At 41.7% G+C, this 24110-nt stretch overlaps 1 protein-coding gene across 1 annotated transcript in view; it reads right to left on the bottom strand.

The window, feature by feature from the left end:
• The window catches only part of LOC133019552 (disks large homolog 4-like), an 84524-nt gene that overhangs the window by 57733 nt on the left and 2681 nt on the right, over positions 1-24110 (bottom strand). The window contains exons 2-3 of the mRNA XM_061086076.1: positions 23929-24001; positions 22084-22146 (exon numbers count right to left, since the gene is read on the bottom strand). The gene's annotated coding sequence lies outside the window, so the exon portion shown is untranslated. The remainder of the gene's footprint in view (positions 1-22083; positions 22147-23928; positions 24002-24110) is intronic.

Raw genomic sequence — 24110 nt, 5'->3', positions numbered from 1 at the left:
CTCTCTCTCTCTCTCTCTCTCTCTCTCTCTCTCTCTCTCTCTCTCTCTCTCTCTCTCTCTCCTATCTCTCTTTTCCTCTCCTCTCTTTCCCTCCCTTCCTCCTTTCATCTCTATTCTCTCCATGATGATACCCCTGCCATGTTGTCATGGCAACAATCGGGCCCTGATTGCTTGGTTGCTAGGCAACTGACATCACCTATAAGAGGAACATGAAGATACAAAGCCAGAGACAAACAAATCACACAAAAAAAATATATGTGCGCTTGCTCGTTACAATGTTGAACGCTTTCACTGTCATTAGCTCATGTTGTAGTTTTCAACATGTAGTAGTTTTATTTTTAATTTTTTTTTCCCAGGCATGTAGGCAGCATTATTAGAGTGGGTGAGCATTCAATTCAAATATGACTGGTATTCTGTGCTCCTTTCCCCACAAAAAGCAGGTTAAAAACCTCAGAGTCCCAGAGGAGAACATCACAGAGGTCTTTGAAAAGAGCCTGCTCATCAAAAACGTATACAGGCTTCAGCAATTTTATATCAATTACTAATAATCATAATTGGGAAAAAACACACGGCAACCTATGCACTCTAAGGCTCGGGCAAATGTAGCATAATGTAGCATCCGAGCATCATGGACAGCACCAGCAGCTGCGATTCAACAGTACCCCTGAGCCACACTGTCATGGACTCCTGTGCTGTAGTTATACAACTTTCCACAAGGTGTCATTGTGCACTCTATTGAAAAAAAATATGATCACTGCACAGCAAGACAATCTGATCCCATTTGCAAGGCTAATGCGAGTGCTATTCATATCGATGATATCAGCATCTATCACTCGTGTTTTACGTCATTTTTCTACTGCCTTCCTCTTTTCTGTTCTCACCCCACACACACACTCAAGCACACACACAGACACACACATACACACACACACACACACACACACACACACACACACACACACACACACACACACAAATTGGCAACCACACTCTCATTACATAACATATTGCAGCTAGTTTAGTTGTGTCCTTTAACTGAGTTGCCAATTGTGTGCTCAGGTGGTTTTATTACAAGCGAGAAGTTGACCCACCTTGACCTCAGCCCTCTACCCAACGAGGCCCACAGGACCTTCTCTAGTGAATTCACCCTCCTGTTAACATACACATCATCATCTCTATTGATTCATAGCCTCATTTACAGAATCAGTACACCAATCGGTGGTGTGTCCTGCTCAGGCGGTGAATATACACGTCACGGTGTCAGAGCACAGTTGTCAGCCACAGCCCTCCTACTGGTTAGGCCTTCTCACTCAATGTGTGAGGACAAAGTCTCCAGCCCAAACAGTCCATGATGGATCTAATCTGTCACCTGTCATATGGACAGTTTCAGGACGGACAGCCAAGACAGCAAGTAGGGTCCTAGATTTAGCACAAAGAAAGCCTGCATGTTCGAAATGGATAAAGATGCAACAACTCCAAGTAGCAATATTTAGCCTATCATGAATAATATATAAACATTTGAGGTAAGGAATATTCAAAAGCAATGTGAAGGCATTACTCATACTCTCAGTGGGTGAGACTGTACAGCAGAGTGAGGCAGGAGACAGCGAGGACTGAGTGGAGCACAGATTGTGTTGTGTGCGTTTGACAAAGAGAAGCTCTTAACAGCCTCCTCTCCGGCGAAGGCTCCTGATGGGGGTGGGCTTTTTAAAGCAGTTCAGAAACTAGAGGCTAGCGTCACACTGGCAACAGATTGGTAGGTTACATAAAAAATGTCTCAGGAAGGTGTAACATGCCGTCAGAATATATCTTCAGTTCACTTTGGTATTTCTTTCTACAAGGTGTTTAAAGCCATATGGAGCTATATAGAGCCATCCTTCCAAAAGATATTCCTTCATTTGGTGTTTTAAATGACAGAACATTTCCCTCCAAAATCTCCATTAGGTGTTGAATTGGGTCGAGATTTGGTGATGGCCAATGGCCCAACATGTGATTCACATCCTTTTCCTGCTCATCAAACCCCTCAGTGACCTCTTGTGACCTTTGGAGGGGGTCATGTTTGCCCTGGAAGGGGCCACACTCTCAGCAAATGTAAATGTGATCACTCAGATCAATTTTGAAATGGTTTGCAGTGACCTTTCTCTCTGACAGAGACTCGCAAGTGGACTCAAACCATTCCAGCAAAATGCCCTCCACAGCATAACGCCCTGACTGTGAGGGGTCAGGTATTATGGCCTGTCCAGTTCCTATAGTGTTCAGCACACTTATCTAGAACATGGTGAAGGATGGATGGTCATATCTGACCATAGTCACTTTTATCCACGTCTCTATAGCAGTGTCTAAGGGTTTTCCACCACTGAACTCCGAAGTGTGCATTCGTCTTTGTAATGAATGGTTTATTCACTGCAACTCCTCTATAATAACCCTGTCTATGAAAATGTCAACACACTGTTCTGGCTGTCGCCGTCCGCATTGACATTTTCAGTCACATGAGGAAGAGTTGCTCCTTTTCTTAACAAATCACACTAATGCACGAGCATCACAGTCGACCGCAATTTCCGACTTCATAAACTGATGTATTTCCCACAGGTTTAAATGCAGAGTGTGGTTACTGTTCCTTTAAACACTTGCCAGCTAAGCATCTTTGTGTCTGAAGCTCCTGCCGTCCCTGCCCCGATAATGAACCTTCTATCACTTAGATCTTTTCCTTTGAGCAAATATTTCCTTTGACAAATCAATATAAACAGGATTTGTACCACAGAGCAGGATTGGATTGCACTTTTTCCTTTGTGGAAGCACATTTGCATATGTCTTGTTTCTGAAATCATTTATCGTTGTAATATATCATCCATCTCTTCTTTTATAGAGAATGACTGATGAGCTAAGATTATGGCTGCGCAATAAAACAATAATAATCATAATATAACTTATGTCAATATAACAAAGGTCAAATTTGTATTGATATGTTTCTTATGCATTGTGTAAGCACAGTGAGGAGCTATAACCCATAACTTATCTACCTCCCATGTTTTTATATTTGTCAAGTGTTTCTAATGTCCAGCCTTAAAGTTTGCATCAACTCAAATATTAAGGAAGACATCACCAGTATAAGCATTTGTAGCTCAAGGAGCCATAGGAAAAAAACATATTTTCACTAGAGCCTGCCCAGTCTATATTTTTGGGGGCTGATATAAATCGGCTGATATTTAAAAAAAATGTATTTGCGGATAGAAAATAAACACACATTTTTATAAATAAAAATGTATAAATATCTGTTATTGTTCTTTATTTGAAAAATGGTTGCATATCAGCAAATATAAGCTCTGATACTGATATGTCTGTGAAAAGGTCACATCTGTGGATTTTTATTGGCCAGCTGATAAATCCATTGGTGTTGATACAAATCAGAGCCCATTCACAGCAGTTGCAGCTGCTTGCTTTCAGTACCTGCAGTAAAAATAGCACCACACAGCACAGCAAGCCTCCACCTCCCGTTTAATTAACCCTGACGAGTTTCCTAAGACTTGAACTTGCATCAATTTCTTAACTCGAGCGAGACTGCAGTTACAGTTCTGGGTGCAGAATCCCCCTCGTGCTGGAGTGCAGGATGCTCTGCGGCTTGTGTGAGTTCAGTCTGATCATGTAGGTGTGCGCTTTTCTTTCAGGCAAGCAGTTGAATGTGTGGGTGACTGGTGCAATATGTGCTTAAGGAAGTAACAAAGCCGCGGCGGACCACAGAATTCAGCACGATATATTTTTCATGAGCACAAAAGCAAGTTGTCATTTGACCAGATATGATGATGGAGGGGAAAACATCTGTATGTAATTACATTTCTGCTATTCCCTTGATTGTGCCGGGGGTTTTTTCTCCGTCGGACAAAGGAGAGCCTCAGCGCTGTTCAGTCATGGCATCAGACTTGTGCCGGGGTAAGCCCGGCTTCACTCACTGTGCCCTGGGAGCGACTTGGCAGGATCTGTGTCTCTGTGGCTGCATACAAAGGCCTCATGGACGCCTGTGCCCTTGAGTGGAGATCATATGAGCTCTCAACTGGATCACTAATCCTAACCCACAGCACAGTGTACTGTATGACACACACACACACACACACACACACACACACACACACACACACACACACACACACACACACACACACACACACACAGTGTAGTGAATGGACACTTGTTAAGGTGGACGAGCCGAATGAGCACTCAGGAGGCTCCGTTCACTTTGCGACTGGAGGATTTAGCTCAGCTCCATTTTGGAGACTCTTAGGACCAGAGCAAGCATGCGGCCGCCATGAGCTTCTCATCCTTGTATGCACAGACATACACACACACATACCAGATATAAATATTCATATACATTGAACCATAAGAACAGCTGGCATCACAAAAATGATTCAAAAGTGAGTGCGGATACTCATTCCAGGGAAGGAGCTGTTCATGTTGGAGCATGAAGCCATACAAGCAGCCAGTGCTGTGCACATGCAGCCGCTGCTTGGACTACATCTTGTCAAATGTATAATTTATTTGAAGAAGCACTAACCAGGGAAGCCTTGAAAGTGCTGAAGAGGAGGGCAGAAGGTAAGAGTAGAGAGTGGAGAGCAGGAAAGAGCGGGGGTAAGCAGAAGAGGGGAAAGGAGGTAAAATGAGAAAAAAAAGAGGGATTACTGAATTGAAGGAGGCAGAAGGGACGAAAAATAGGAAATGTGAGAGCAGAGAAGTGGAACAAAGAGTGCATCCAAGAACAGGCAAAGCAGAAGGAAGGAGGATTTATTAGCAATATTCGCAGGAGACACATACTTGATTCTTCATTTCAATCATTTTCTTGATTGCGTCAAAATAAATTGCTTTTAGAGCAACTGTAATTCTTGTGTCTGTGTCTTCATCTTTGTTCTCGCCTCTTAAACATCAAACCGTCCTTGTCTGACTCAGTGCCATGCAGGGAGAGAGAGAGAGGCAAAGGTATTGTCAAGCTCGCAACCAAATATAAATCCTGTGACGTCTCCTCGAGCTGATTTGCCCTAATATTCCAGTTCCAACACGTTACGTTATGACACTTCTGTGAGATGCATCATGTGTCTTGTCCCTGAGACTTTAGTGTAGGAAGGAGCAGAAAGTGAAACTGGGAGTGTTCATCTGGTTTCTAGATGAGATGAAACTACGAGCGGTTCCAGGTGGCACCGGAGCAGCGGCTACACCAGAGAAAATGTCTTAACATGACCTCATCAGTATGTGTGGGAGTTAGTTTTTCCTAAAAGGACGTCATCCTAACATACAGAGCAAACTTTACATGTCACGTAACGTTGGGAAGCAGAAAAGAAATAAGGCAATATTACTCGCCAGGACAAAGGTCTGAACTTGTCAGGGTATAGAGATGTAGAAAGATAATAGATGCATTATAAAAGAAAAATGAATCAATTATTATTTAACTAATTTAACTCAATACCCTAAGGAGCTTTATTTAACTGCATTTAATGTTTTTCTCATGTACTAATTCTGCCTCAATTCTTATCAACTGGAGAGATGGACCTGCAAGTTATGACTTTAACTGGTTTCCTTAAAAATGAAAGATCACATTGACTATTAAATAAGTTTCAAGTTTCCCCATAAACCCGAGCAGGCTACAGGGCTCACCCTCACTCTCACGCAAACAGATTCAAAAATTCAAGTTCTGTATTTTACTTGACTAATAAAATCCCACAATCTGACACTAACAGTTGCAACAGGGCTTCATAATAATGACTTTGTGCCTGGCTCTGCGTGCATGTATGAAGTATGCGCTCTACTGGGTACCATTATAGTTTCACATTTTTTCATGGTTGCTCCGCTATGGCGCATCGGCCTGGGAGCTTTAACAAACTCGTGAGCTTTGCGTCTTCCTTTCTCGAGGTGAAGAACTTCTCTGTCTACAACAAGTGGCTGTATCTGTGCCGCTAATGTATGGGATGTGAACCATTCTGTGGTGTACGGGTGTTAATTTGTCACAGAAGCGAATATAGATCAGGCGGGAATTTGCCAATTCCAGGTCACCAGCAGATCAATCGGTGCAATTAAATCATCATTAAATCATTGGAGTTTCCCCAGCAGGATAGGCCTTTTTAACACAGTGGCTCACTGGAGAAACCATTTAAGTTTTGAGGTGAATCTTGTATTGTATTATACTTGAGCTCAAGCTGCTTTTCTTCCCAGTAAAAGCAGCATCGAGGACTTCATTCAACTTAACTTGCTGTCCAAACATTGTCACTCATCACCTCACTTTGGTTTCACCCACTCGCCAAACCTTTGTGCACAGGGAGGCAACCTTTCTTTCTTTATTTACGTAACCGGTTCTCCACCATGTGGGTGTCAGGAAGCAGCTCACCAAGGGAGCCGCTCACCCATCCTCTGCTTCATAATGCCAAGCCTCACTCCTCACCTGCAATGCAGCCAGCCTCCATTAAAGTTTAATAAATCACATTTGAAGGAACACACGCCAAGATCAAATCCGACCAATTATTAATCATCCAGGTAAACCGGAGGGACAAGTGAATATCCACCCTTCATGGGAATCTCTTGCTTTTGTGATATCCTGAAACTTCCGGATACCAGAGAGGGTTGTGTTGAAATGGTTGTTGTAGCTATTTAAAGCATCCAATCATCTCATTGGTAGGTAGAAGACATGCATTTCCACTCAGTCACTGTGTTCCTTTACACTCTTTTGTGCACTAACTTTCCCTTTTATAAACTGACCATCTGCCTCCCAATCCCTCGGCACTGCTCAGGTTTTCTTTGCCAGCTTTACAGTAAGTCTTTTCTCACTTTGATAGCGATGCAGGATTCTGGAACAAGTTTTTTTTAAATATCTACTGTCACCAACTGTGGTCTTTTGCGTACAGTGTTTTTTTTCTTTCATTTTCAAGCTAACTCAGTGACTCACACTCAAGACAAATAAGATGCATAAGGGACTGATGCTCAATGCTTAAAGAGATACCTCTACATGCTCATGTTCCTGCTCTCACAAAGTATTAGTCACACTGCACCGGGTAAACTAACACAAATGTGTTTGACAATCACACATGCATCATCAGCACATTAGAGGAAAATGTGAAATTAATTGGATGTTTGTTATTTCTATCTTTGGTAGATCGTTTTTTTTTTCTTTAAGTGTATTTAAAACAAGACTGAGCAGCTGCCTCTGCGGCCACAAGTGGTAATTACAGGATGATACAAAATAAATTCTGTTGGACTCCGAGTCGGAGCTGTTAAAGGGACTGGAAGCAACTTCACCTTGGAAGCTAACAGGTCATGGACAGGAACCCTGACCTCAGACCAGCTCCCTATCAGTTACTCAGACGACAAACTCAAAAGTATCACCTCAGTACGAGTCAGCAACCATCGGGTCCAATAATGTCAACTCAGCATTTGGCTAATGTGATTGATCAAAACCCGGACCCACATATGTTGGGTGCTAAAATGTCAATGCAAGGACATGGTCTCCTCTGCCGTGATGTCCGCACTGAGAATACTAAGGTAGCTACTTCTTAAAGCTAGCTGACAGCTGATGAGTGACGTATAATGAAGCCTCACACACTTATCTCAGGACATTATACCCACTCATCTAAGTAATGTGAAAGAACAGGGGTTCGGAGCACTGAATACAAGTCAATGTTAACTCAAAATTGATTTAAAGCCGGTAAAAAGAGTTGCATAACACTACTTTAATGTAAAACCTCCACAGTGTGAAATGGGGACTCCTGCTCATCTGACTACACCTACTTATCCATGTTTAACTGACCAATAATCTGTGTTGCCAAGGAAACTGAGAGGTTGATAAGCAAATGAATGTAATGTGCCACAGTTAAGCACACATTTATGTAATACATTTGAAAGGGCCAGCTGCAATCACTTCTGCTCTACACACTAATAAAATAAAAATCAAACGATCACAAGTTTAGCACACCTCTGTGTGTGTGTGCATTTGTGTGTGTGTGTGTGTGTGTGTGTGTATTTCTGTCTGCCAGTTTTCTCATCACTTCCTGCAAGACACTGTATTCAGGTGCAGCCAGAATACAGCCACAGTGCATTGTTCCCCTGTTTCTGACTCGGTGTGTGAACAAGTGTGTCCACCAGGACTTTTGAAGGTCCTGGACAGATGGTAGTCTCCTGTCCGACCCCAGAATCGCATCATATTAAAGCTCTTTATTCATTTTTTCCTATTATAAGCCAATTATTCTGAAAAGGACAGCGTCCGTGGAGCGGCGAGCTGACGCCGAGCACATGTACGTGATATATGACAACGCTTACATCCCGTGTGTGAGAGGCAGACGTGTGCACATTGACAGCGAGTAGCGCTGATGTGTGCCTGCGGCCGAGGTTAAGGTATAACTGCTGAAAATGTGGTGAGATTAGCATGCAGAGTGCCCTCCCCTGGTCTCTCCCTGACATATTCTGCAGCTTCGGCGTGACACAAAGCCCATCACAGACAACCCTATAGCGCCAGCTCTCGCCCGCTTCACGCTACATCCAGGCAGCCCCTGTTTAAACACTCACAAGGCATGACACAGAGTAGGAGATGCGGGGGGAGCTGGAGAGATGGGGGTCGTCCAGAGAAGGAGATAACTAAGTGCTCTATCCGTGCACTGCTCAGGTAGCTCTGCTCACCCTATGGTTTTTCCTGAAATATATACAAAAATCCTCAAAACATCTCTAAGGCAGCAGGATTTTTTTGTGTCCTGCAGAGGAAAACCTGACATGCAGAAGTCATACTATTATAATTGAGAGGAAGCTGAAAGATGAGTGCTTCCTTTCACTGTGTGCAGATACAGCTGTGGCAGCTTTCACTCTTTGTCACTCTCACACACACACAGACACACACACACACACACAGAGCTGGAGTAACATCAGATAGGCTTACCTTTGTAGTCACAATGCAGAGGCAGTCCATGGTACTCAAAACAAAACACTGGGGTGTATCTCAACCCCCCCACCCCCCCACGACCGAGGGCTGAGACCCCGCACCCCTCTCCCCAGCCTGCCCCACTCCTGCACTCTCACTCTCGTCCTGCCTTTCCCCCCTTTTCTCTCCGTCCGTGAATCTCTTCTTTGACTAACTGAACCAGCGAGGGAAAGAGAGGATGGAGGGAGGGGGAAACATGAAAAGGGAGGGGGAGGGCCACAGGGAAACGGAGAGAGTGAGCAAAGAAAAAAGAGAGAGGAGAGGAGAGGAGAGGAGAGAGGGTGGTCTTGGAATTTTGTATGAGGGAGAGAGAATGAGCGGAGAGGAGGGAAGGTGAGAGTACATCCGTGTGGTTTTTTGTGAGTGAAACAGCGGAAAGGAATGAGAAATGATGGGGTGAATAGGAAAAGAGATGAAGGATGGATGGAGGATGGAAAACAGGGGTGGCGGGGATTTAAAAAAAGGGATGATGGTGGCGGGGGGGTGTCACACTGGAAAGAGAGGGTAAAAAGAGAAACAGAGAATAAGACAGCAAAAACAGCAGAGGATGGAGAAGAAGAACTGAGGGAGGGGACAGTGAAGGAGAGATAGGAGGAGAGGGAGAGTGGGTGAGTGCGTTTATGTGTGTGTGTGTGTGTGTGTGTGTTAAGACAGAAGGAATTAGACCGAAAGAAAATGTGTTGAGGAGGAGTGCGTGAATTACATATGCATCACAGAAAAAGAAGACGCACAGCAGCAGCGACTGAAGAAGACCACCAAAAAACGAAAGAAAGAGAGAAGGAGATCGGAGTTTGCATTAACCGTATGAAGTAATGAGATTGAAATGGCGTGAAGGTTTTTCTGCTTGTTATAGCACTCTGCAGCTGTTGCCTTAGCAATGGTGCAGTTGTTGCCATGGCAATAGAGAGGCTTGTTGTTGTCATAGGACCACTGTCGTAGTGCTGAGGACCGAGTGCATCGGATTTACGCACTCCTGCGTTAAACATCTGTGTGTGTGTGTGTGTGTGTGTGTGTGTGTGTGTGTGTGTGTGTGTGTGTGTGTGTGTGTGTGTGTGTGTGTGTGTGTGTGTGTGTGTGTGTGTGTGTGTGTGTGTGTGTGTGTGTGTGTGTGTGTGTGTGTGTGTGTGGGACCATTCATTTTAAAATGGAGTAACATCGGGCAGAGAACCATGAAGGACAGCCCAGGTTCAAATAAGTAATAATCAGAAATGATCAAGTGGATTCTTTAATTATTAGCACAGATCCAACATTGTAAACTGATTTTTAAAATTTCTCCAAAACATTTCCCGTTGAACGTGAATTTTTCTTTATTTCTTTAAACCATTGTGTTCACTGTTTGGTTAACCGCAATAAATTGATGTAAAAAAAAAATGCATACATGCACTCAGCTGTACACTCTGCCTTTAAGACAGTGGGCTGTACCACTCGGGTTGTGTTAAAGGGGGAACGTGTGCTCCACAGTGTCTTTGCATCATCAGTTCTATAATTGCACAGAATCCACCCCTCACCCCAGCTCGTCTCCACTTCCCGGTTCCCCCACAATGTCGGAGCAATGGTGCAGCAATAAAGCAATTCTACATGATGAACACACATTTATTCCTCCGGGGTGCAGGAGTCGAGGCTTAGATCAAAACCTACCGTGCCATACAACAAACACAGACACTCAGGTCTACAGATGGCCACATCCCACAGATGGACACTGTTGTATACACCCACGGTCATGCATTCACCATTCTCAAGCACTGCGATTAAAGAATGGGCCACTTTGAATCACTGCACCTATTACTCCTGTTGGTCTCTACTTTTGTGGTATCTGAAGATTAACTCCAAACTTGTCTGAAGCTACACAGCAGCTGCATGTGACAGTGGTTTAATGGGATATCCAGCAAAGACTCGAGAAGAGGCAGCTAAAGTAATATTTCACCGCCATCATATAACATTTAATAACTCCCATTACCCTTTGATGCTGTCCGACAACTCTATTTATTATACATTTAAAGACTAAAGGACTGCACGTGTTTTTTTCTTCTTTCCCTGAGAAGATTAATATGTTAAGACATTACTTGTTCAAATATGAATGGAGAGAGGAAAAAATGTGATGGCAGAGAATCCATTAACAGGATCACGTGATGTGTATCTCTCTGTAACTTCCTGTACATGTCATGTTTGAGGCTTGAGTCGTCTACAGCTTTTGCTGCATTTCTCCACTCTCTCTCCCCATATCCCACTTGCACTGTCCTCTTAATAAAAGGCAAAAAGGCTCAGTCAGTCTCTGTAGAAATTATACTTTTGTCTAGAGGGCCCTGTGAGTTTCTTCTTTAACACAACAAAATTACATTTAGCCTACCTCCACACGTCCACGTTTTCTGTTAAGAAAGCTTCAGCTCTGCCAAGGACACGCCTGTCGTCAGTTTTAGAGTTTGAAAACTCTGAGGCTGTGTTTTAGTCTGGACGGGCAGAAACAGACGTTTGGAAACGATGATGCAGACACTCACCACCACTCGCTGATTCATTCTATCTGTTCACAACTTAGCCTCAGCTACCAGTGTAGAGCGCAACATAGATAATCATTACAATCATTGCTGATCCTATTTCCTTTACTAACAGCTGTTGTGCAGTTAATTCTGCATGTTACAAAGATACAACTGCTAAATGTGTAGGAGACCAGCTATTGTTCGAGCAATCTGGGTGCACAAACATGCACGTGCCAGCCCAGTGCACCTGATTGGTCGTGTGAGATAACTTTCACATGACCTTGAGTGGAAGGATAGTAAGACAGAGAGAAGATACTTGCTAGGTCTAACTCAGACATAAACCTCATGTAAGTGTGAGATACAGTTTGTAATTATCGATTGGACAGAGCATACACTTTTGCCATCACTTACCCGAAAGTCCATTATGGGATTTTCTCATGGCAGGTATTGAGAAGGTGTTGGAGAGATTTCCCATGAATCATTACGAGATCTTCAGGCAAATTTAGGTTCCCTTAAGTCAAGGTCATTGGTAACACATACCGCAGATGGTAACGCAGATCTAGACAATAAAGGAGCCACAATTTACACAGAGGGGCTATTTATATATCCAACAGCCATAGCTTTAAGCAAAGTAAGGGTATAATGGTATATGTATGTGCCCTTTTGCTTCACTTATTTGTGTGCGTCTCAAATTCCGTGCGACAACTTTAGCGAAGGACCGGATGCGCTGTAGGGTCTCGTGGTCATTGCGACCGCAGACAAACAGGAGTGTGAAGACCCGCCCTCATCATTTAATTCTCCTGTGTTTCACAGTCACTATTACGATGCAGACAAAGACAGGTGGATCGTACAAAAGACGACATTGCACAACTGCTATCGGATGTGTAGCTGGTAGCTCATCAAACATGCAAACTCGTTTGAAACGGCATCACCAGAGTGATGTCCACTAACATTAGTGGGACAAGGATAAAAAACGAGTTCCTTGCAAACCCAGCTCCCCGCGGCATTAAAGCTGCCTCTTGCAAATAATTCAGACGGTGTCAAAGCAATAACGAGCGACATAGGTGTTTGTTATAGCAGCGGACAGGCGACCGTTGTCTGTCGTTGACAACACAGGGTTCCAACACACACTGAAAGTAATCGAGTCCCGTTACGAAGTTCCCTCTCGTCTGCAATTCAGCCAGCAAGTGCATCATACCAGCCCTTTATAAACCTCTCTCTTAGGTGAGTGTAAAATACATATATTTAATAAGCATAATCATACTATACAATAACTTTGCAGTTTAAGTAGAGTTCATTTTATACATGCTGCACCTCAATGGATAATTATTTTACTATGTGGATTGTTTATTTTGTTGTTTTACTTTGTAAAAAGGACTTAAGTAAGAAAGACATAGTTAACCAGGGTTGAATAGAAATAAATAAACAATGAGTTTACTGTATTCTGTTCCTTGTTTCTACTGACCCGAAAAACGTACCGAAAACATACCAAACCCTTGGCCTTGCTCCTTGATCTGCCCCTGCATGTAGCTGTGCTAGGATAATTAAATTCCTTTCTCTGTCGACCGTTCTCGCAGCGTAGAGACGGTCTCGAACCAGCGCTGTCATGTGTCTGAATTCAACTTTGCTTATTATTATGCATCTCCGCAACCATCTCAAGAAGTAACTCTGACCATCAAGAGGAAAAACTGCACATTTGGAAATATTTTATGAATCTACCTTTTAGACAGTTTGCTGATAAATGTATCTATATATTAACTAACCAGTCAATACATGGACAAGTTGCCCCAGCCAACAAAACGTATTACAATGAATAAACTGTACAGTAACTAGTGCTTCAGTCTTGCACTGGTTTATGTTGCCGTCGTGCTACACCAGCCTGGACTGGATGCCAACAGAAATGGGTGTTTACGAAATCCCCTGTAAATGTCACAGATAATTAAGTACGTCCATTTATCACATTTGTGATGACTTGACTTTTCTGTTTTCCACTTGCTTGTTCATTTGTACGGTACCACTCGATGTGGCCTCAGCCTTTGCAGCTGACTCAGAAACATAGCAAACATGTCTTAAAAAGATTTTTATACGTCTTTATGTCTATATATGAAGGTGAAAACATGTATTTCAAATTTCAATTCAAGATCATTTTTTGCAGATTATGTTTAATGCATCAGTAATTATCTGTGTGCCAGTATAGTGTGGGAGGTAATGTAATGACTATAACTGCTGTCTATATAGGGTAAATGGTAAGTATGAGAGTTTTCATACATTTATAAGGAATGCGTGAGTCGGACCATATATATTATATACACACATTTTCTCTCAGAGGATGATCCTAATATGGCTGACCTGTATATAAGATTATATAAATTAGCTCATGAGGGAGCAGGCAGATCTTGCACTCACATTTCCTTTGCTAAAACTTGACTATTCTCACATTCTCAAAGTTCTGAGGTCTTGTTTTACATCACAAACAGAACTTTAAATGATCACAGCAACGAGTTTAAAAGAAGAAAACCAGCATGATATTGATGATGTAACTGAGAGAGAAAAAAAAGTCTATATCATTAAGCACAAAAACCTTTCACACAACACCCTCTCCCCACACACACACACACACTCACACATGCTGTTAAAAATAAATATATCACTCTAGAAGAAGAGAGAAAAACCTCTCTCCTGCGGACAAGCTTGAACACCAAGGCGCTCCCACTGATCTACATTCACAAACCTCCCTCAGATTAATGCGGTCTTAAGTGTTGAAAAGCACTCACCGATAAATATGTGCTCTCCATCCTCATGTGCCGCTCTGCTTTAAAGACTCCAGTCTTTTGGGTTCTGTGGCGTGCCTCTGACTAAAAAGTAGGCCAAGGACAAGAGCTGGTCATCTAAACAGGCTAAACCCGAGCAGAACATCCAGATCATGGGGCTGCTGACTGAGAAATGGCCAGATTTAGCTTGAGCAGAGGCTAGTGGCACAGTTCTCACTTGAGCTGCCACATTCAAATTACTCTGTATTAGGTACTTTATTTAATTGCTGCGATCATTTTTCCATACTGGGGGAACATTTGAATCAAGAATTCCAAAAGATGTTCTTCCCAATGTGAGTTGTTTTCAGTTTTATATCTTAGATAATAAATTCCAGCTGGTTCTTTTTGCCTTTTCTTGCAGAAACTATTTCAGTGGTTCGAAAATATTCAGCTGCCATGAAACCCGAGAGACTCTTTCTAAGTTGTCGAGGACAAGAGACGCCCACAGGTGTCTGCACATTCACTCCAGGAAGTGTCACTTTTTCTTGGTGTTGATAAGGGACAGCATCATTGTGAGGAGGATTTTGTGCTGCTGGGCTATAGCTCTCACTTTTTGCTGCATGCATGTCACCGAAGTGTCCCTGAAGTAAGCTATCGTTAGTGCAGGTGATGAGTGCGACGTACCATGTGTGATCCCCAGCAGGAAACAGGCTGCTGTGGGTTGGTTTTTGTTTCTTCGTGGGAATTTTGTTGTGTCCCAAGGCAGATGTTCACTTATTTAGCTGATGTTGCGTTTGTTTTCTGAGGGATTGTGAAGGAAAAAATGTGTCACCAGATTGCCTCTGCATGGTCTGTACCTGCGACGGAGCAGGCGTTAGGGAATTTTAATTAAGGGTTTAACGCCGGAAAACCTGCTTAGTCTTGATCGTAGGGACTGACTGGGTGTGGTGATCAAATGTAACTGCAACATCAGCAAACACCATCACATTTTGAATTAAATATAAAAAATTATATTTAAAGTGTTGTCTCAGTATGGGTGCTCATAGTATTTGAGAGAGGGTGGTAGGAGTTTAGATGTTTTGGTGGTAGGAGTTTAGATCTTTTTTTCCAGCTCCTCAGCTTTTACTGTTAACGCTTGTTAATTGGACAAATACACTTCATGTGGCAGTAGAGGTCGGGCTGGGATTATGTTACCCTGTGGGTAAAATGAATGCATTTAAGTTGGTGTGGGCAGCCGGAAAACCTTAATTATATCCACAAAGGTTAAATAGCTGTGAGTGGTAAAATGCACTACGTATTTTTGATGTGAAATAAGTAGAGCCTGAGCCTGAATTTTTTGGGTTGGCTGAAAATGCGAGCCATGCTCAGACAAGTTGGATTTGGTGTTTGAGTTTGCTGGAATGATTTTTTTTTTTTCCAGAATACATAATGCAGAATAGTCAAGCATTTATGTTAAAATGTTACATATTTTCTTTTCTAATTCAAGCTCTAAATATTTGGTTATCTGTTTTCGTATCGTAGTATAACATTTTGATTCAAATATTACAAATCTAATTCAATCAATATTAAATCATGTCTGATGCAACAAAGAGGACAAATTTGAGACAACCCTAAACTTCACTAACTGTGGCAGAAAGGGTTGTCTAAGTATGGGTCCTCGTAGAAATTGACAGAATGAACTGTTAGTGCCTTTTAAAGTTGATGGTTAATGGAAAACATTTCTGCTAATTATGTAGAACAGGGGACAGACTGTGCCGTTGGTCTTTGTGCTCGACGGAGGGTTCAGTAACTGCCTTTTGGCCGTCCACGACGACAGAGGAATGATTGTTCTCGAACTTCGAGGGCCTGCCTCACACTGCCTACGTGTCCCAGCATGCCTCGCACATTAGTGATTAGTCAGTTGTGAATAATCCAATTCTTTTTAATGGCTTCCTTTGGCTGCCATGAAAGAAAGAGAGAGCTATTACATCGCTTTACAGACTTGTCACAAAGGGACACTGACATGTGTGTGCTCCCAATTATTCCTCTGTTAGGTTCATGAAAAGCCACTTCACTGACAACCTTTTGATTTTGAGGCTGACAAACTCATTCTAAAGAACAAACCCTTCATCGTCATGGCTCGTACTGTTTCTGCAGCCAGGTGGACATGAGTGGCAGATAGAGCTATTTGAATATACCATGAGAAATACTCCATCCAATGGAACAGAGGTTAACACTGTTGCCTCACAGCAAGAAAGTAATTTGTTTGAATCCCAGTCCAGCTTCCTCCCACGGTCCAATGACTTGCAGGTCCATTGCTTACTCTAAGTTGTCCTTGATGTTAATACAATGCTATAGAACTGTATGTGTCCAGAAGGCAATGTGGTCGAAAAACAAGAGACAGACGTGCACTGGCAAACATCCACCAAACAATAACACAATAAAAGATAAAAGGGCTGTTGAGTGTTGTTGGGATTAAAATGCAAATTCTTTAAACAATGTGAGAGTGACTGGGTGATGGTCTCTGTATATCACCCCTGCAAGGGCCCTATCCAGATAGTACCCTGCTTCTTGCCATGTGCCAGCTGGGATTGGCTCCAGTTACCCCTGTAACCATCACAAGGATAAGCGGTATAGATAATAGACGGATGGAGGGAGGGCTGTCCTTTAGCTACATTGCATTGATAGTCAAACCTTAAAAGAATAAAAACCCTTACAGGATAAATACAGGACACAGGATAGATAAGGGAGGGGTACTTTCTTGTGCAGATAAAGTTGTGTGATCAAAGTGCCGTTCTGAAGTCAGGCCGCAGTGCGATACCACCAGGCGGAGACAAGACGTAACTCAAACCCTCCCTGTAGTCCTTGATACATGAGTGGATGTTGAAAGCAAACCAGGCTGCTGTCTAGAGAACACCGGAGGAGTGAACCGCCATGACTGTGAACGGCATGAAAACAAGGCTGAGAATCACTCCAAAGGACCATTTAACTTTCAAGTTGTTTGCTGCTCACATGCAAAATGTCAAATGCAAACAGGAAAGCAGACAAAACAATTATATATGTATTCGCTGTTTGCAGCCAGCTGTGTAAACAGACTGCTCATTTTAACCCACTGCACTACACTGTATAATTATCCAGCTCACTTGTCAGTGCACGCTGCCTCCCGAGCTGACAGCCGAGTGAGATGGCACTTGGTGCACTGATAGAGCAGAAGACTTCGGGAACAAGGTGGTTCTCCGGACCAACAGCAGCCTCCCTCACTTGCTTGCAGTAACCTATCCTTGCTGATTGTTCCCACCAACCCACAGCTTGCTTATTAATAAGCAGCAAGGGAATTCCAGGGCTGCTAATGCATTCAGTTGTCCACTGCAGCATGTAATGATTCGGCTCACATTCACCCTCCTCTTATTTTGCATCAGCCTGAGAAACCGAGCTGGTGGTAGGAGTTTAGATCCTTTTTTTTTCCAGCTCTACAGCTTTTACTTTTAATGCTTGTTAATTGGACAAATACACTTCATGTGGCAGTAGAGGTCGGGCTGGGATTATGTTACCCTGTGGGTAAAATGAATGCATTTAAGTTGGTGTGGGCAGCCGGAAAACATTAATTATATCCACAAAGGTTAAATAGCTGTGAGTGGTAAAATGCACTACGCCTTTGTGATGTGAAATTATTAGAGCCTGAGCCTGATTTTTTGGTTTGCTGAATATGCGAGCCGTGCTCAGACAAGTTGGGTTTGGCGTTTGAGTTTGCTATTATGAAAACCATTTTTTTCCAGAATACAAAATTCAGAATAGTTGAGGATTTTTGTTTATATTTTACATATTTTCTGTGACCGTATCGTAATATTTTTATTCAGTAAAATTGGTATCAGCATCAAACCCAAAAATCCATATAATTTGGGCTCTAGAAGTTATTTTAAGCAGACTGGCTTTAAAAACCAGTCCAAAATTACTATTTTATATACAGCAAGTAGCCTATTGTATAAATAAATTTAGATTAGTTCCTGGGGACACACCAGGTACAGGGGCCTTTTACTCCCAGAGTGTTGACTGGAAGGCAGCCACCTCCTCCAGGGCTGCCATCAGCGGCCTAACAGTGTTAACCTGGCCAACTACACGCCGTGTGGCAGCGTGCCTTGCTCATCTCCTCAGCCAAAGATAAAAACTCACTGCCCCCACTTGGTTTATGAGTTGCATATCCTAACATTTGATTATGGTTATTTGGGACTTTAGTCACATTGTTTTACTGCATTGCATTGTATCATAGATGTTTCAATCTCTTAAAATGTTTAAATCAGACCTCAATAGTATAAGAGATGTATGTGTGTTTATATGTATAAATATATATATATATATTTTTAAATTTTATAAACACACACACACATATATATGTATAGATATATACACATGTATATATGCATATGTATATATATGTGTGTATGTATATGTGCATATATATAGAAATATATAATAGCATGGATTTGTGAAATTACGTAATCTAAGTCTTGAAATGGTTAAAATAGTTTTATGTTTATGTCAATCTTGTAGTGCTTGCTTGAAAACTAAACAAGCTTGGACATAATGAACCCATGTTCTCATCCTTCATATATCTGAACTTGTTTTGTGTCAAGTGAATTTTCCACAAAATTATAAAAACAATACATGTATATTGTTTGAAGTTATTAAATAAATTATTCATTGATACTCATTATGAGAGTCAAAGGACTTTAAGTTGTTGATTAACATTGTGCAGTCTTAAGTGTTTATTGTGTTTCATTACCTGGAGTTGAACGCCATCTCCTGGCAAAATTATGCAACCCAAGGAATTGTCCTGAATTTTATACCTTGCAAATCTATCACTTTATATTTTTAATCAAAAAGTTTTACTGCTGCTCATTTTGACAACACAATGCTACACGTATGGACAAACATTTCATAGAGTGGGATGGTGACATCACATTATGGTAAATTTGAATATCAAAGAGGAATACTCAGCACTTTGACATGTAACAGAAGAAAAATAACATAACATAACAAATAATAAAAATTAATGATGGCTGAATTCAGTTTCACTCTCCTGGTTCTGCACATGTTCCTCACTGTCACACGATCATGATATAGCAGAACACTTGAATAAGTAATCACTAGTAATGCCGGTGCTTTTGCAGATGCTGTAAAAACAGCCTATTTGCACCACAGTCTTTGTATAAACCCCTAAAAATATATAAATCTGCTTTATTAGTCATTATCTTTTCAACGTTCAGGATGTTTTCAGGGGTGTATACAACTTCCTGCTGATGACAGATGGGTGCTGCCTGGGCGGCTGTCTGGAAGTCATTAGAAATTGACTGAACGACTGAAAGAAAATCAAAAAACAAAAAACAAAGCACGTTAAACAAGACAAACACTACAGAGAACACCTTTCAATATTGTCTGTTTTAACTGTCTGTTTGCTTGTTCACCACCTGCTGTTATATCAGACATGCCTCTGTAACACAGCTGCAGGCAAGAGGTGCCACTTTAAGAAATGCAACTCTTAAAATGACTGATGTGGATTGGGGCATGAATTATTGAGGGGGGGTGAGTCTAATAATAAAGTCTGTGTCGTAAATTTAAAAAAAATAATATTATACCTCCAGGACCTGAGCATTACTGACACCGTCGCTCTTAACATGTGTAAGAGATATCATCCACTAGGGGTCACCATTGTACTCTATGAATGAGGCCATCGAGTAATTCTAACATGGGGCATTAAAACGTTTCCTGCATGCCTTATAAAACAATCAGGTTTTGTGATGGTGTGGAGTGCGTGCTCATAGACCTCGGCAGTTACAAGCAGGAAATACAGGATGTCAGAGTCAAAACTTTAAAATTGCTTTGACATTTCTTCTCATGACCACTTCCACCTGCCACTGCTCTGACTGCCACCTGAACGGTCGTTCAAGGACTTGGCCGAGCTTCTGACAGAGCCGTCACTGAAGTATGAAAGTCAGTGTGTCTCCCACGGAGAAGCAAAATTTAGTTTTGAGGAATTTGCTCTTTCCTGAAGGACAGCCATGTTGAGTTGATGAGCTTCCCATGGCCTGTGGAGGAGCCTCTACTGCAGAACCTCCCCCGGGCCATTCCATATTAATGTGAGAGCTAAAGGTGGTGTCTCAATAAGTGTCTCTTACAAAAAATATAAATAAATCTGCTGCCGATACTGTAACAGCATCTAGTTTGGATGTTTCTAAACCCATAACAACTTGCTAACATTAATATTAATTTGATGTACCTTTTACTACCATAACCATGACACTCAATGGAGTGCGTACTTCCGTCAAGGCCAAACAGTCCCCTTATGAAACCACATATCAATTCACTAGATCTGGATCAGCACCAAATCACTCACTCAGAGAAACCGGTCTTCTCAGCATGCCAAATTTTTTTAATCAAGATCCAAAAAATATTCCCTGGGAAAATGGGGAAAATGTCAAAAAAGCGTTATCTTCTGGACCAAATCCAAACTTTTTGTGAATTATTTCTTGGCCCACGTCCCATCCTTTTACCAAGTTTTGTTGAAAACCATTCAGTAGTTTTTGTTTACTCCTGCTGACAAACGAACCAACAAAACAAACAGAATGGCACGCAGTAAAAGGCATTTCACCGCCAAAGCCCAACAGTCCCCTCAAATTCAATCAGGCTGCACCAAATTCCACACCCTCAGATATCAGTTTCCTAAATGTCCCGGTGTTTTTTCCCCCCATCAGGATCCAAGAAGCATTCTCTGGGAAATCGGTGAAAAAGTCGAACAACGCCCTTTCTCCCAAAGTTAAAAAAATTCCTGAATCTGCACCACATTTTAACAGGTTCTTTCCTGACCCAGAAAACATCCTTCCACCAAGTTTCATGGAAGTTTGTCTTGTAGTTTTTGTGTAATCCTGCTGACATACAAATGGACAGGGGTGAAAAATAACTTCCTTGGTGGAGGTAACGAGCACGAAGAGGCACCAATCATGAGGTCATTCGTTTCCAGTAAATATTGGCAATTTAATATGGCATAAAAAACTTTTATGCTATTTTTCAAAATACACTCGGATAAAATCTTAATTATAATCAGGGGAGAGAAAGGAGAAAATCACCACCATCTATTCGTTACTCTAACACAGTGTTTTGTGGCACACAGAAGCGAGAAGTATGAATCACAAGTCAGCGAGTTGGGGAGGAATCTGTGGAGACCAGTGGCATGTTTTATATATTTTTTTTTGTCTCAGCTACAAGGCTGACACAGACACGGGCCCCTGTGAGCTGAAAGACAAGTGAAGAAGCCTATTAATCATTTATACCGTTTGGACCGTGTTCCCAAAAAGACAGCATTGTGATAACTCATTTATGGCTCCTCCACTGTCTTTCTAAAAGGGACAAGCACAAGGCTGCTTTGGACTGAACTCTTATGATTGCTGTCATTTTACCAGTTTGAGATCAGTGCAGGTTCACATGCCTCTGCACTTAATGGACAACATTTACACCATGTACAAATATGTTTATGTCATTAAGATGTATATTTTAAAACAACATTTATTCAACCATACATACATGCATCTGCAATTTGTTTTATTTATGAGTTACTGTTCTTTGACTTGAAACTCTCGCCAAGGATTGTTTATTTTAGAAAATGGAGGCCCTGCGCTCTATCACTCCTGTTCTATGAAATATTTAATCTTGTCATACGGAGCACCTGATGCCCTGCTCTACCTGTTCTGTAAGGAGATTCACCATTGATTTACATGTTAATGTAGAGTCAAACCTGCTGAACAAGTTACTAATTTTATACGTTGTTATTTTTTAAATAGATTTTTACATCTAACTTTGCAGCAGTTGGTGCCATTCTGTGAGGAGCAGGAGCTACTGCTATTTGTCTCACCTCAAATTCATACACAACGCGATCTGAATAAAATACCTGCAGGTTTTACAGTTTCGGCAACAGCGCAACAACATCCAGGTAGAAACAGAGAGAGGAGTCCTGGCACAAAAGGAAAAGAAAACATTTGTCAGTGCGTGAAGAGTCCTACTCCTCTGTCACGTCTGGCTCGTCTGTGATCATTTCTTTCGGGTTTTTCGGTGAAACATGTAATACTAATGTTGTCACAGACGCACGGCCGCACAAGAAAATAACAAGTTATTTTAGGCCCAATAATTGACAAATTAAGACCAAAGACCACACAACCAAAACGAGAGGGAGAGAAGAGTCGCTAACAAAGCAGTGTTGTTGTCTGTACTTGTCAACTCTCTCGCAGCCAGTTTTGAAGATGAGAGGCGAGTAGCTCTGTAGCATTGCAAACTTGCTGTGCATTACAAAATGAAGCAAGCTCCGGTGTCGCTTGTTAGCACTTTAAATTTGTTTTTTTAACTCTAATGCCCATTCATTTTATCTCTCAACTACATGAAACGATACAAGGAAGGAGACAAACACGTTGCCTCTGCTTGTCGCTGCTTTTACGGAGTGGAAATATGTGAAGTATGAGGGAGTAGAAAGATGGTACTGTGGTGGCAGCTGGCCTGAGCCCAGGCCACCACAACATGTGTCGTTCCTTGAGATAGGCTCTGGTACACGTTGTTCATAAAATAACAGAGGGTTTGAAAAAGCGAAAAAGCATTTATGAGCGACAGCGACAATCGCGAATAAACTATGTAATTGCATACAAGTAGGGTTGCAAAGAGGTGGAAAGTTTCCGGAAACTTTCCATGGGAAATTTAGCTCGGGAATTTGGGGAATTTTGAAAAATAAATAAATACGCAAATTAAACGCTGAGCAATACAAACATCATTCAAAACTCTATTTTAAAGATGTATGGAACTGTGCATTCTTCCCATTCATCACATGCACAGACAATTCCCAGCATCCTGCACACTACAGCACAATTGAGGCCTGCTGTAGTGTGCAGGACTAGTCAGGTAAGTTTCGATGATATTACTGGGAAAATATATTAGCATGTTGATTGAGGATTGTTCATCTGTTCATCTAGCCTATTTCCATTCATTTATCCATCAATTGTAAAATATGTTTACAGACGATTCCAATTGTTTGGCTAACTATTTATATCTCTGGCATTTCATTAGTGTTTTTTTACAAACTTTTTTCTCATCTTATTCTACAGAACAATGCCACGTGCACTATCTCATGTGTGGAGACATTTCACCCCATCCAATGTAGAAGGAAAGGCTGTGTACGTTTGCAAATACTGTGCAAAGACCTATGTTAAGAATGACGCAACGATGCAGAAGCATATAGTCAAGTGCCCAAAGTTTCCTCAGGGCTCAAATCAGCCTATGACAAAACAAAATGTTTATATTTATGACTGTATATGAAAAGGTAAATATAGTTAGTATAAATTACCCACAACATTTCCAGTTTATTCCCGTTTATTCACGTTAATTCACGTATATTCCCGTTTATTCCCGTTAATTCCCGTATATTCCCGTTAATTTCCATGGAAAGTTTCCAACTTTGAATATTCCCGAAATTTTGCAACCCTACATACAAGACCATGTGAACCGTTTCGACTAGTCATACCAATTAAGTGACAGACTCCAGCTGAGTATCAAGGCGTGTCTCACTTTATTCACGCATGGATGCTACCCTGGAATTCGCAGACGGCCCTTGGCTCTATATGGGTCTTGCAAAAAGCTTCCTACAGTAAAGAGAATAAAGCATAACCCTGCTGATTTGTCCTCGAGATAGCACAGGATAATGACATTGTGTGGTGATGTTGAGAGTGGTGAAGATTGGTGTGGCCTTGCTTACCGGCTTATGGTAAAGTACTTAGGTAGAGTGCGCTTAAGAGCCACAGGATACTGATGTCTTTACTGGTCTTTTCCTGAAAGACAATGTTATGTTCAGTACATATGAAGTCATAGTAAAGATGTCCGGCACTTATAGATGTGTACATTTAGATACTATACATTGGACGGTGGTGGCACTTTTAA

This window comes from Limanda limanda, chromosome 14 (genome assembly GCF_963576545.1).
Source record: "Limanda limanda chromosome 14, fLimLim1.1, whole genome shotgun sequence".
In the NCBI taxonomy this organism is placed as follows: Eukaryota; Metazoa; Chordata; class Actinopteri; order Pleuronectiformes; family Pleuronectidae; genus Limanda; species Limanda limanda.
The sequence above is the reverse complement of the archived record's forward strand: the minus strand, read 5'-3'. Positions and strand labels throughout refer to the sequence as shown.